The sequence below is a fragment of the Myotis brandtii genome, unplaced genomic scaffold, assembly GCF_000412655.1.
Source record: "Myotis brandtii unplaced genomic scaffold, ASM41265v1 scaffold95, whole genome shotgun sequence".
Lineage (NCBI taxonomy): Eukaryota > Metazoa > Chordata > Mammalia > Chiroptera > Vespertilionidae > Myotis > Myotis brandtii.
Window position 1 is genome coordinate 2,044,234 of NW_005371920.1, and position 12,598 is coordinate 2,056,831.

At 39.0% G+C, this 12,598-nt stretch overlaps 1 protein-coding gene and 1 long non-coding RNA gene across 4 annotated transcripts in view; both read right to left on the bottom strand.

The window, feature by feature from the left end:
* The window catches only part of LOC106724732, a 56,885-nt gene extending 45,465 nt beyond the window's left edge, over nucleotides 1-11,420 (bottom strand). Inside the window, exons 1-2 of the long non-coding RNA XR_001360569.1 lie at nucleotides 11,366-11,420; nucleotides 10,370-10,446 (exon numbers count right to left, since the gene is read on the bottom strand). This is a non-coding gene — a long non-coding RNA (uncharacterized LOC106724732). The remainder of the gene's footprint in view (nucleotides 1-10,369; nucleotides 10,447-11,365) is intronic.
* The window catches only part of KCTD16 (potassium channel tetramerization domain containing 16), a 241,898-nt gene that overhangs the window by 185,586 nt on the left and 43,714 nt on the right, over nucleotides 1-12,598 (bottom strand). The window lies entirely within an intron of this gene.

Genomic DNA, 12,598 nt, shown 5'->3' on the forward strand with positions numbered 1-12,598 from the left:
GCAGAAGTCGGTATTTTGTGGAAGAGCCACACTCAAGGGGCCAAAGAGCCGCATGGGGCTCGTGAGCCGCAGTTTGCCGACCACTGCCCTAGGGCCAGGCCACTTCTTTGGCTAGGCAGCTCTGCTCCGTAGTGGTCTAGTCCGATATGCTCTGCCCATGTGTTGGTCTGCTCCACTCTGCTCTGGTGAGACATCAGTGTTTCAGCTCCAGCCAGGAAATGCAATCTTTAGCCTTAGATTGAAAGAGAACGTGCACTCCCAAAGCCAGAGGGGAGCTGACAGAAGTCCCTACCCTGGTCCCTGATGCAAATGATGACTCCAAATCCTTGGTTTGATTGGTCCAAAGACACTGTCCTGATGGGTCAAAATGGAGCTGCTCTGATTGATCAGTGAAGCAGCTGATGAGGGAATAGCTGTGTGGCCCTCAATGGATGGGAAAAGCCTCTATCCTATTGGTTGAAATAGGATCCCAGGCTGGCTGAGATGGAAGAATCACAGTAGAGGCAGGTAGCTCAGTGCAGAGGCAGGCAGTTAAGTGCAGGCCTCTCCCTGAATGCAATTTATGTGAGAGGGCCCTGTGTAGAAATGGTTGCTAAGCTTATTGTTGCTTTTTGTTTTTTGCTATTATTATTTTTTTTTTTATTTGAGCCCAGTTAAGCCACCAGGAGCTTTCCTTGGTAGATATCTTTTTTCTCAGGGTCCACAAAGGATAGCTCAGACTGTCACTTAAAAGCAGAGTAAGCACCAGGAAGTTAACTGGTACCTGAGCCTCATTTTCATATATAAAATGGGCATGGTAAGACCTATTGTTTCCCACATGACATACTTCAGAATTTATAAGGTCTACAACACAAAATGCACTTATCGATGGAGGCAAAACTGTAGCCAACATAACGACCTATTTCATTATAAGAGAGGATGGGGTTTTCTCCGCAACATCCTTTTCTTCCTACTTCCCAAGAACAGAATGGAAATCTTAAGTTCTGAACTGCAACATGGTTGCCATGTCACATCACAGACCTGGCACCAGTTAAATGAAGCAAGATACTGGCATGAGAATTTTTTAACATTTCATAGAACATGGGGATTTGTGGATTTTTGTCCCTGGGGGACAAAGATTGAATGTAGTATTTCAATCATACCCAACAGAACATAGTTAATCTTTCACAGCTACTTAAACCACTCATTCAAAAACAGTAATGCAAATGTTCAAAATATTTATGCTTCGTAGGCAAAATATGGCACCTTGAATTATTGTCCTGCACTCTCCTATGCCACGGACTTACGATTCATTTCAGATCAGGTAACCAGAAAATCACTGTGTTCAAAGGGAAGCACTAGCAATAAAGTCTTTATCCTCACAATCCTTTTTCATTTTTATTCACACACAAACCTTATTTGCTTCCAAATAAAATAAAATAGCCACCAAAATCAGTGATTAAGGTAGGGATTAGTACTGTCCCTTTAACTGATTGATGTGATCATAATTTTCCATTTCCATTATGTGTAAAATTCAAAGGCTCTTTTCAGAAGAGGGATTCTATTGTAATATCCTGTTATGCCCAGACATAATGAGAGCCTTCAATATAAACTTTCCACCTCAACCATAATAAAACTTGTATGTCGGGTTTTCAACCCTGTCTTTTAATGCTTCTTAAAAGTATTTTGAGAGCATGAGTAAGGTCAGAGAGGAATCACATTATTTGGAATGCTGTCTACTCATTTAGTGCCTGTCTTTCTACTATCACTATCCCCAGGCTGTGGAAGCAGAAAATCAGGTTCAAACAAAAGCTTAGACCCTTCAGAGTGATTTCAGAGTTAGGAAGGGGCGCTCAGGTACCATAGATGACTTGACAGAAGAATCTGTCCTGTTGACACTGTAGTAGCTGGGAAGTGGGGAGGATGAGATACAGGGAGTAGAGCTCATCACCTACCACTTTCAACCTCTGTATCCCAACCCAACTCTTGTTCTCTTTAAAGATAAATTTCCTCTTTCATCTCCTCACTAGCCTAAACAATCTAGCAGCCCTGAGGGACATTGTCAAGGATGCATTATCATCAAGAACCCTTTGATATGAAGCACTAACAAGGACACATCACCACTCTGGTACCCTTCCCAGTAATGCAAAGTCTCTATCTAATCATTAAAAAACATCAGATATCAAATATCAAATTGAGAAGCATTCATCAAAATAACTGGCCAATACTCTTCAGAAGTGTCAAGGTCCTGGAAGACAAGGGAAGACTTCAGCACTGTCAGAGACCAGAGGATAATTCAAAGATGTGACTATTAAGTGGAATATAGAATCCTGGATTAGGTCGTTTAACAGGAAAAGGATCTTAGTGAAAAAACTGGTGTGATCCAAGTAAATCCTGTACTTTAGCTAACAGTATTATACTAAGGTTAACATCTTAGTTTCAGTAAATGTTCTATGGTTATGTAAAATGCTAATGAGGAGAGGCTGCATAAAGGGTATGTGGGTCTTTGTACTATTTTTTCAACTCTTGTATTAGAATTATCTCAAAGTTAAAAAATTTAACTGTTGCCCTAACCGGTTTGGCTCAGTGGATAGAGCGTCGGCCTGCAGACTGAAAGGTTCCAGGTTTGATTCTGGCTATGGGCATGTACCTTGGTTTCGGGCACATCCCCAGTAGGAGGTGTGCAGGTGGCAGCTGATTGATGTTTCTCTCTCATCGATATTTCTAACTCTCTATCCTTCTCCCACCCTCTCTGTGAAAAATCAATATATATATATATATAATTTAACTGTTAAAAAATACAGAGAACAACATATTATGAGGAAGGAGGTAATTTAAAACAGATACTTGGGAAGTTTCAAAAATGCTGACTAATTCCTCAGTAGATGAAGAGTTACTCATTTGAAATCCTTCTGATATACACAGTTCAAAAGTTACATAATATGGTAGTTATTAGCCTGGACTTTAGGATCAGATATAGCTCAGTTTAAAACCTGATGTTACCAATTTTTAGCTATGTGTCTAATGACACATTATTTAATCCCTCTTTAACTCAATTTTTCATATGTAAATTAGGGGATTCGAATAGTACCAACTTCATAGGATTGTTCTAAGGATTAAATGAAGTAATACATGTAAAGCTAATCTTAGTACATGTCTAGCATCTAGAAAGCACTTAATAAATGGGAGCCATTAATATTATCACAGAAACTGGCATTATTCACTCCATCAGTTTCCAAAGTTTATGCTTTCCTTTTATTTGGAAACATTAATAATTCTCCCATTTCATTCATCCTTTTCCAAATGTTATCCATCCTCCAAGTGCCAATGGAATCTCAATCCCTTTTTTAAACCTTTACCCCCCAAATTTGCATATAATGTATGTATTTTGTAGTTACCATTCACTATCATTTTATGTGTGACAGTCATGTCCCGTCAATTAGACTGTAAGACACTTGATGGTAAAGACCACCTTGTTTCTTCTTATATTTTCCTTGGTATCAATGTTGAACACATAGTAGGCATTCCAGAAAGCAAGGTGGTCTATGATTGTGATATTTTAAATTTTTCTAGGGGAATCTGATCACTCCATGAATTTAATCATGGAACATTAGAGGCCTCTCAAAACAGGACCAGAAGATGTATACATATCCTTAAAATCCATTTAGAAAAGAAATAAGAGCCTTTAAAAATCGTCTTCACTCCAAATGCAAACCAAATTCTTCACTCCTGTCTCTGGGATTTATGTCATGTGTTTTTGTCTTATAAAAAGACACTTTACAATAGTCTCTCTGGGACTTCCATAGACACATTTCTTTGGCTGAAAGCCCAAAGTCTTAATAACTTTCACATTAGATACCATGACCACACATAATACCAGGAAGAGCACATCATTTCTTTTAACAATTCCCTTATATTGCATTATGATTTCTTAAGTGCTCGTAAGTGTATTGTTTTAATTGATTCTCATAAAAACTCTGAGAGGCCGTCTGGAAGTATTATCCTCGGCTTGCAGATAAGACAACTGAGGCCCAGACTTGCCAAAATTCACACAATTAGTAAATTGCAATTTAGGACTCTTGTCTTTTTCAACAAGCATTTATTGAGTGTTTCTCATAGGCCACCCCTGTCCTGTATGCTCCCTCAGTCCCACATGCTTGCTCCTATCATAGTGTTGTGCTTATCAAGAAGGATCTTAATCATCTACCTACTGGTCTGTATCATCCCCTGGACTATAAGCTCCATGTAGGCAAGTATCTGTCTTGCCCTAGTTGAATCCCAAGAAGGCACTCAATAAGCACTTGGGGAACAGATAAATGGGGACAACTCAAAAAATGATGCTGATAGATATGCCAAAAGAGCTCAAGTTAATTGTCCTGGATGAATTCAAATTTCATCATCCCTTTTCCAAATGTTAGCATTTTATAACTCAATTCTTCCCAAAAGAGAACATGGCTATTGGGAAATTAATACACTACACTCCTGGGGAAGAAATAAAGCCTATCACTCTGGGTCCTTTCAGAGATGAATCACACTCTCCAGATAAAGCCCTTTGTCCCAACAACTCTCAATCCTGCCTGTCACACTCCCTAGGACAGTGATGGAGAACCTATGACACATGTATCAAAGGTGACACGTGAACTCATTTTGTTGGTTGATTTTTCTTTGTTAAATGGCATTTAAATATATAAAATAAATATCAAAAATATAAATCTTTGTTTTACTATGGTTGCAAATATCAAAAAATTTCTATATGTGACACGGCACCAGAGTTAAGTTAGGGTTTTCAAAATGCTGACACGCTGAGCTCAAAAGGTTAGCCATCACTGCCCTAGGACAACTCTCACCTCCTCCAAAGAATAGAAGTGATAACCTTTAACTTCAAGTTACCAAACTAAAGGGAACTAATACTCCTAAATAATAGTAAGAGGAGCTCACTGATTCTCAGGGTGGTGAAATACTGAAATCGATTCTCCCACATGTGATTGAGAAGTCTTTTGCCATTGAAGAAAATCTTCAAGAAGACAATAAAAATGTATGTGAACTATCTGCCCTCCTGAGTCTTTTTTTAGCTGTAGCATCCCTACTTCTCTTGTTATCCTATATTTTATATTGACATTATTGCTCCCACCTCCTTCATCTCATCATCTTCTTCTTTAAATCCATGGCCATCTGATTGTACATGTCCCACCTTCAAAATCAGAACCAAAAAACATTTGCAAACTCGTGATTTTTCAGAAAGTTGGCAGAGAATTTGTTCTCCATAGTGATGGCATCAATTTCCCCATGTGGAAAAATGCCAGTCGCTAGTAAGAGTATCTGATACTAAGCAATTGGAGAGGTTCCAGGAGGCTGTGAGGTGTCTCAAAAGAGCACCAAACAGGAATTTGAAATAGATCTGGCCTTGACTCTTCCACATCTATGTGACCTCAGATAAATCCCTCAGTTTCTCTAACACAGTTTTGTTGTCTTGTCTCTAGAGCGAGCCTGGGTCCTTTCAGAGACTGGGTGCTAAGTTCTACTGTGCTACTGACAACCTTCACTGGGAGGGTGAACGGGGTAACGGGTACATGATCATGAACTCTTAACCACCATAGAGCTTTTTCTTCCAGACTAATTAACAGTGTGGACTTTTTACCCCCCCTGTTCCAGAAAAACTGGAAAACAGCTAGAACAGGTTTAATAGAGACAATCTGGGTCAACATTGAAGACAAATATGTATTAATTAAAAAGTAAAGATAAAGATGAAGAATAAGAGAAACCATTTGTAATCACTAAAAAGACAAAAGTCACAAAATAAAAATGATGTAAAGTCATTTATGTTTAACCTGCTATAAATACAAATAACCAAGAGAAAAGTTCACTGTTGGGACCATCTGTGTCTGATAAGCATAAGTTTAAATCCTGGTACCATCTGCTTAACTGGAATCTAATACTATATCAAATATGCCAAATCACAATTAGGATAGTAAGGATAACTGTCTTGTGGCATTTAATCTAAATACCGACCATTCTTTAATAGGATGAGAAACTTCAGCCAAACCAACTTGGTTGAAAATTACTTTAGTGCTTTATGTTCACCCTGATTAAGACCAAACAGAGACATGTAATTGGCAAAGTGACAAGCTATGAGACTTTCATAGGAGGAGAAACATTCTGGGTAGAGACCCAGAATACTCTGGAACATAGAAATGATGAGAAGGAACAATGAAGGCAGAGAATCGAAGTAGAAATTTAATAGTATTTCCATCCATCTAGGGCTAGTTGCTAGTACCTAACCACCTGACCTACTGTCACATATTAGTCACAGAGTATTTTTCAGTGGGGAGCAGGCAAGCTATCAAAACATGATCTAGTAGTGAGATAGCTATTGCCAATATGATAAATTCTTAAATTTTGAGACTTTTAAGATCACCTAGTCCAAAGCCTTTATTTTACAAATGAGGAAACTGGGGCCCCCAAGGTTAAACATCAATCTCTTTTCTCCCAGACCAATATTTATACTATCCATGATGTTTCCCCTAGATGTCCAGCAGCCAAAGGCTTTTGCGTAGATCTTCCCTTTCTTATCAAACAAAATCATGTGCTTTTCAAGCTACACCCCCTAATGCAGGGGTGGGCAAACTTTTTGACTCGAGGGCCACAATGGGTTCTTAAACTGGACCGGAGGGCCAGAACAAAAGCATGGATGGAGTGTTTGTGTGAACTAATATAAATTCAAAGTAAACATCATTACATAAAAGGGTACGGTCTTTTTTTTTTTTTTTAGTTTTATTCATTTCAAACGGGCCGGATCCGGCCCGTGGGCCGTAGTTTGCCCACGGCTGCCCTAATGCCTCATGCCTTTCCTAAAATTTCCTGCCTATCTTACTATCCTAGAAGCAAGTTTCTCTAAGATGGCATCTTTCATAATCTTAAACTCTATTTCACAAAATATGAGTTATTCATATTATCTCCACATCACTATGGAAGAGCTATGTCATGATTTTTAGGTTAAGTACAATTAACAAAATGATCTCTATTATCCTTTGGTCTGGACATACCAGAATAACCACCAATTCCATAAAATTCCAAGGAACCATCCTTTCAAAGTTCTGTGCCTTTGCACATGCTGTTCCTTCTACCGGGGTGATCTTCCCCCCTTCTAAACCCAAATCCAGCAGCCCAACCCCTGCTCATCTTCAAAGACCCAACTCAAATGTTGCCTCTACTTCAGAGTTTTTCCTGATTTCAACCAAAAGTCATAGTTGGTTTCTCCCTCTGCATTTTCATTTTGCCTCAGCTCTAACACTTATAAATGATCTACTAATTATTTATATTTGTGTTTGTATCTCCACTAGAGCATTAGCACCTCATAGGCAGAGATAGAGTTTTACATATCTTCAGCATATAATAGGCAAATGTTTTGTTGTTGAATGATGTCAATAGGATAACAGAGTCATTGCCAACATCTACACAATTTTTCTTAATCTAGCCTCCATACACTGACAATGACCTTTTGGTATAAAATTTATTATGGTCAGTACCCATAAAGTATTATAAGATTTGTGGGTACAGCCCTAGCTGGTTTGGCTCAGTGGACAGAGCATCGGACTGTGGACTGAAGGGTCCCAGGTTCAATTCCGGTCAAGGGCACATGCCCGGGTTGCAGGCTCAATCCCCAGTTGGGGTTGTGCAGAAGGCAGCCGATCGATGATTCTCATCGTTGATGTTTCTCTCTCTCTCTCTCTCCCTCTCCCTTCCTCTCTGAAATCAATAAAAATATATTTTTTTAAAAAAAGATTTGTGGGTATAGAGAAAAAATGAGAATGGTTATATTATCAAGTTTTTAAACTCTTATGGTGGGTTTTATGCCTTTTAAAATAAGAATCAGACATTAAAATACTTCCAAAGGGCCATGAGGCTCATTCCCATGAGGATAAATTTTCAATAGTGAATCTCAAAAGACCTGTCTGAAGTTTAATAAGGAACAGAGAATATTATACTATAATTTTTCATCCAAAAAGCTAAAAAATTATCTCATTTCTATAATATAAATAAAAATAAAATTTACTACTTATTGGGGGCTAACCATGAGCCAGGTCTTTAATTAAGCACTTTATAGTCATAATTTCATTTAACCTTCTCTGCAATACCATCAATAGATACTGTCATCATTCCCAGTTTATAGATGAGGAAACTGAGGCATCAAGAGTTTAAGTTGTACATACAAAGTCAAACAATGAGTGGTAGAATGAGGGTTTGACTCAGTCAGACTGATTCCACAGCTCCTGCTCTAGTTAAAAAACAAAACAAAACATGGAAGTCAACAGCTCAACAAATTCAATGAAGCTCCCTGGGCTAAACAAAAGATAGAGGACTTTAGCTCCTTTTAGCAAAGGACAAAAGAGCCACACCCTTGGGAGAGGCACTGGAACCTCCAAAGAAAGGGGAAGCATGAGACTTTTATCTACTCAGAGGAATGAATTATTAAAAGTTTGAAATCATTGAATCAGTAGACTAAGCTCTGTGCATAAAAACAAGATTTTATCATGCATGCAAAATGACTCCATCTAAAAGCATAAACTGAGAACATTTTATTCCATCAACTGGGTGGGCTTGTGTACTTTCATAAGGTGGAAATTGAACTCGACTTTAGTGAGGCCAGTGTATACATTTCCTGGCAATTATTTATTTATAGCTTATTGGACAGCTTTTAGCTTTCATCTAAAGAGACAGTTAGTGATGTATTTCTGTTTTCATTAGGGGAGAGTGGAAAAGGCTTAGGTTCCTTTAGGAGAGATCGGTTTCTGGCCCATCTTAGTACCTCATTTTTTATCATAATAACTTTTTTTCTATAGAAAAGGTAGTGATTGTGATGTGTATGGTTTACATATAAATTAACAACTTCTTTGTACAGTGATATTAGTTTTCCAAGTGTTTCCCTGCAGACATCACCTTATTTGAGCCATGCAAAAACCTGGTGAGGTGGATGGATTTGCTGTCATTATTTGCAGGGAAGTCCAGTTGTTGCCTTAGCTCACAAAACTGGTTTAGTAGCACAACTGGGGTATGAAACCCTAGCCCTGTGATTCTAAGTCCACACTCTTCTACTAAACAGCCACTGTGTTCACCTATCGTTCTAAACTTGCTTACAAATTACTTCATTGGCTTAGTACCTATTTAAATAACTTGTGATCCTGGATGGAGAAGGAATACACAGTAAATATGAGAGATTTGACCAAGACAGACTAAATTTTTAAAAATGTGTGAAGCTTTTATAGTTTACACTTTTCAAAAGAGGGCTAAAGTCTGCAGTTTTTCTTGTGGAATGAGGCTGGGGAACTAGCTTTAGAGATAGATGGTCAGAGTCTACCAAATAGGGAGGTTTGAACAATTCATCTTCACTTTTGAATTTGGAACATTCAAAGGCAACATCAAAAGCAAAAATAATTCATTTCCTCCCCATTACTGAAACTGGCTGCTAATATGGCACCTGTTTGGCATCCGAAAATGCAAATGCTTCTGTACAAAAGCAAAATACAATAATTGAAGATTATATTCTTTACAACAGATCATCTCCCCCTGCTGTTATTTATTTTTTTCCCTCAAGGGGACTAATTCATGTTTTTTAATTCTTCCTTTTCTCCCTCTCCTTCCCTAGGACTGACTGCCAGGATAGGAGAGGATTTATCACAAATAGATACAATCCAAACACCTGGGCAATTTTGCCTTATCTCCCTAGGTAAACTGGGATCTTTTATGTTTGTTATCTGCCCTGTTTATGAAAGATCTAAAGAGTGTAAAACCCAATGGATTCCACTTAAAGTGCAAATAATGTAACAGCATATTCCTTTGGGGAAAGGACTATGATGGACAGAACCTTTTTTTAAATATATTTTTATTGATTTCAGAGAGGGAGAGACAGAAACATCAATGATGAGAGAGAATCACTGACTGGCTGCCTCCTGCACACCCCACACTAGGGATTGAGCCTGCAACCCAGGCATGGGCCCTGATCGGGAATCGAACCACGACATCCTGGTTCATAGGTCAATGCTCATGTTGAGTCACGCTGGCCGGGCAAACTCTTTATCTTTTATAATAAAATAAAATAAAATGGGGGTGAGATGGAGAAAAGAAAAAAGAACTGTGAGGAGGGCTGACATGCCTCCTTCAATCTCATTTCCATGCTGTAGCACCTGCTTGTCCTACAGCCTTTAACACTATTCTTTGCCTAATTAGTATTGTCTGCCTGATTAACTCCTCATTTTTCATACTTTGCTTAAGAAATGCCACCTCAGGAAAGACATCCTTAATCATTCCAGTGAATTAAGTATTTTCTCTTCTATTTTTGCCAATACCTTTATCATTTCTATATTATAGAAGTGTTCCATATATTCATACATACCACATTCCTTAAGTCATGTATAAAGATCTAGTTGCATATATCAAACTGTAGATTTACACTTTCCATGATGGATACTCCTAAATAAGAAAAAAAATAATATGCCTAATTACACCTCCCATTTTAGACAGTTATTTTCAAAATAGAGTTCTTACATTTGATAACATTTTCTACTATGATTTTTTTCCCTTCCTAGTTGAAAACTTACTCAATTAGCTGAAATCCAATGTTATCCACTTGAGGCTAAGAATTTGCCTCTTTCAGCATGCTTAAAGATTTCCATCTTTGTGTCAATTATATGAGGCTTATGAGAGATATGCTTATCATCAATATCAGCACTTTCACTTTCTATTCTCTACTCATTTTTTATAAAATAATAAGAACAAGATGCAATAAAATATTCAAATAATTATTCAAATGTATTCATACTGACAGATGATAATGCAGTGGAACTGAACTCTCAACTGCAATTCCATACAACACTTTTCACCCTTTGTAGCCCTGGAATATGGAACAGTGCAGTGCAATGGGGATTAGTAGGTGCTTAATAAATCTATATCTATACTGGTGAATGACAGGTATGGTATGCAAATGACACAAACATTTGAGAATTCCCCACTCCCCCTTTTATTTTTTAATCTTGACCCAAGGATATGTTGGGGTTTTTTTTATTTGGGGGGGAGAGAGAGAGAGAGAAAGAGAGAGGGGGGGAGAGAGATGTGTGAGAGAGAAACATCTATCATGCCTCCCATATTCACCCAGTCCAAGATTGAACCCAAAACCTAAGTATTTTTCCTTACGGGGATTGAACCTGCAACCTTTTGTTGTATAGAATTAGGCTCCAAACAACTGAGCCAACCGGCCAGCGTCCCCTAATTCCTTTTAATTAGAATGGCTTAGAGGCAGCGGAACATACCATACATAGAAGCCATTACAATCAGTGGTAAGAGAGATGAGCTTTATGAATACGATTCAAATGCCAGTGCTGATGCCTCCTACCTTTGGGATCTTGGACTTGTTTACCAACTCTTAGCTACCCACAATTTTTCATTCTAAAAGGACAATAACAGAGTTGTTACAAAGTTGAAATAACATAAATATTGGTGCTTTCAACATATGTACAGATGATTTTTGAATACTCCTAATCCCTCTCTCTTCTAACAACCACATCTTCCACACTCAGCCATTCACTTTCAAGGTCATATCCTCAGCTGTGTCATTATTAATTGTTCGACCTTCTGTGAGCTCAGTTTTAAACATCCAACCATCTCCTCCTATCTTTCTAACTTATTTTTCCACTACTAAATTCCAACTGCCCTTTGACTCTATAGTGAACCTCAATCTATCAATACTATACCTTTTTATTGTCCTTCATCTCCTCCATGTCCTCATTGCATTTCTTTCCCAATTGAAATTCAATGGTCAATATTTTAATAGTTCTATTGGATACATCTTCAACTCTTCTGCCCCTACTTTGCAGAAACCTAATGCCTGCTGGTTAGGATGAAATCTGAGCCTGCTCCCCACCTGCATCCAGGCAGCTGGACTTGGCTGGAGAAAAATGTACAAAGTACAACTGTGCTGAATGATCTCACTTTCAATTCATAGCCACCTACTTCAAATGAGTCCTTAATACTTTCGGTCAATTCACTCCCCTAGTTCATTCACTCTCCCACAGGCCTAGATAACTATTTTATGTCATCTTTTCTCTCTCCAAACTTCTAACACTTCCTTCTCCATCCTCAGTCTTTCAGCTTATCTTCCTGAGCAAACAGAAACTATCTAAAGGGACCATCAACAAGCTCCCATCAAAGCATATCAACTAACTTTCTATACCCATATGTTCTATTACTGCTTGATATATATATACTAGAGGCCCGGTGCACAAAAATTTGTGCACTCGGTGGGCGGGGGGAGGGGGGTCCCCCAGCCCGGCCTGTGCCCTCTTGCAGTCTCGGACCCCTCGGCAGATAATGACCTGCTGGCTTAGGCCTGCTCCCGGGTGGCAGAGGGCAGGCCCAATCCCTAAGTGCAGCCCCTGGTCAGGCTCAGAGCAGGGCCGATTGGGGAGTTGGGGCGCCGCCCCGTCATGCACAGAGCAGGGCGGATCGGGAGGTTGCGATGCCACCCTCAGTCACGCTCAGGGTAGGGCCGATTGGGGGGTGGGGGCACCGCCCCCTGTCACACTCAAGGCAGGGTCGATGGGGAGGTTGCAGCGCCACCCCCTGTCAC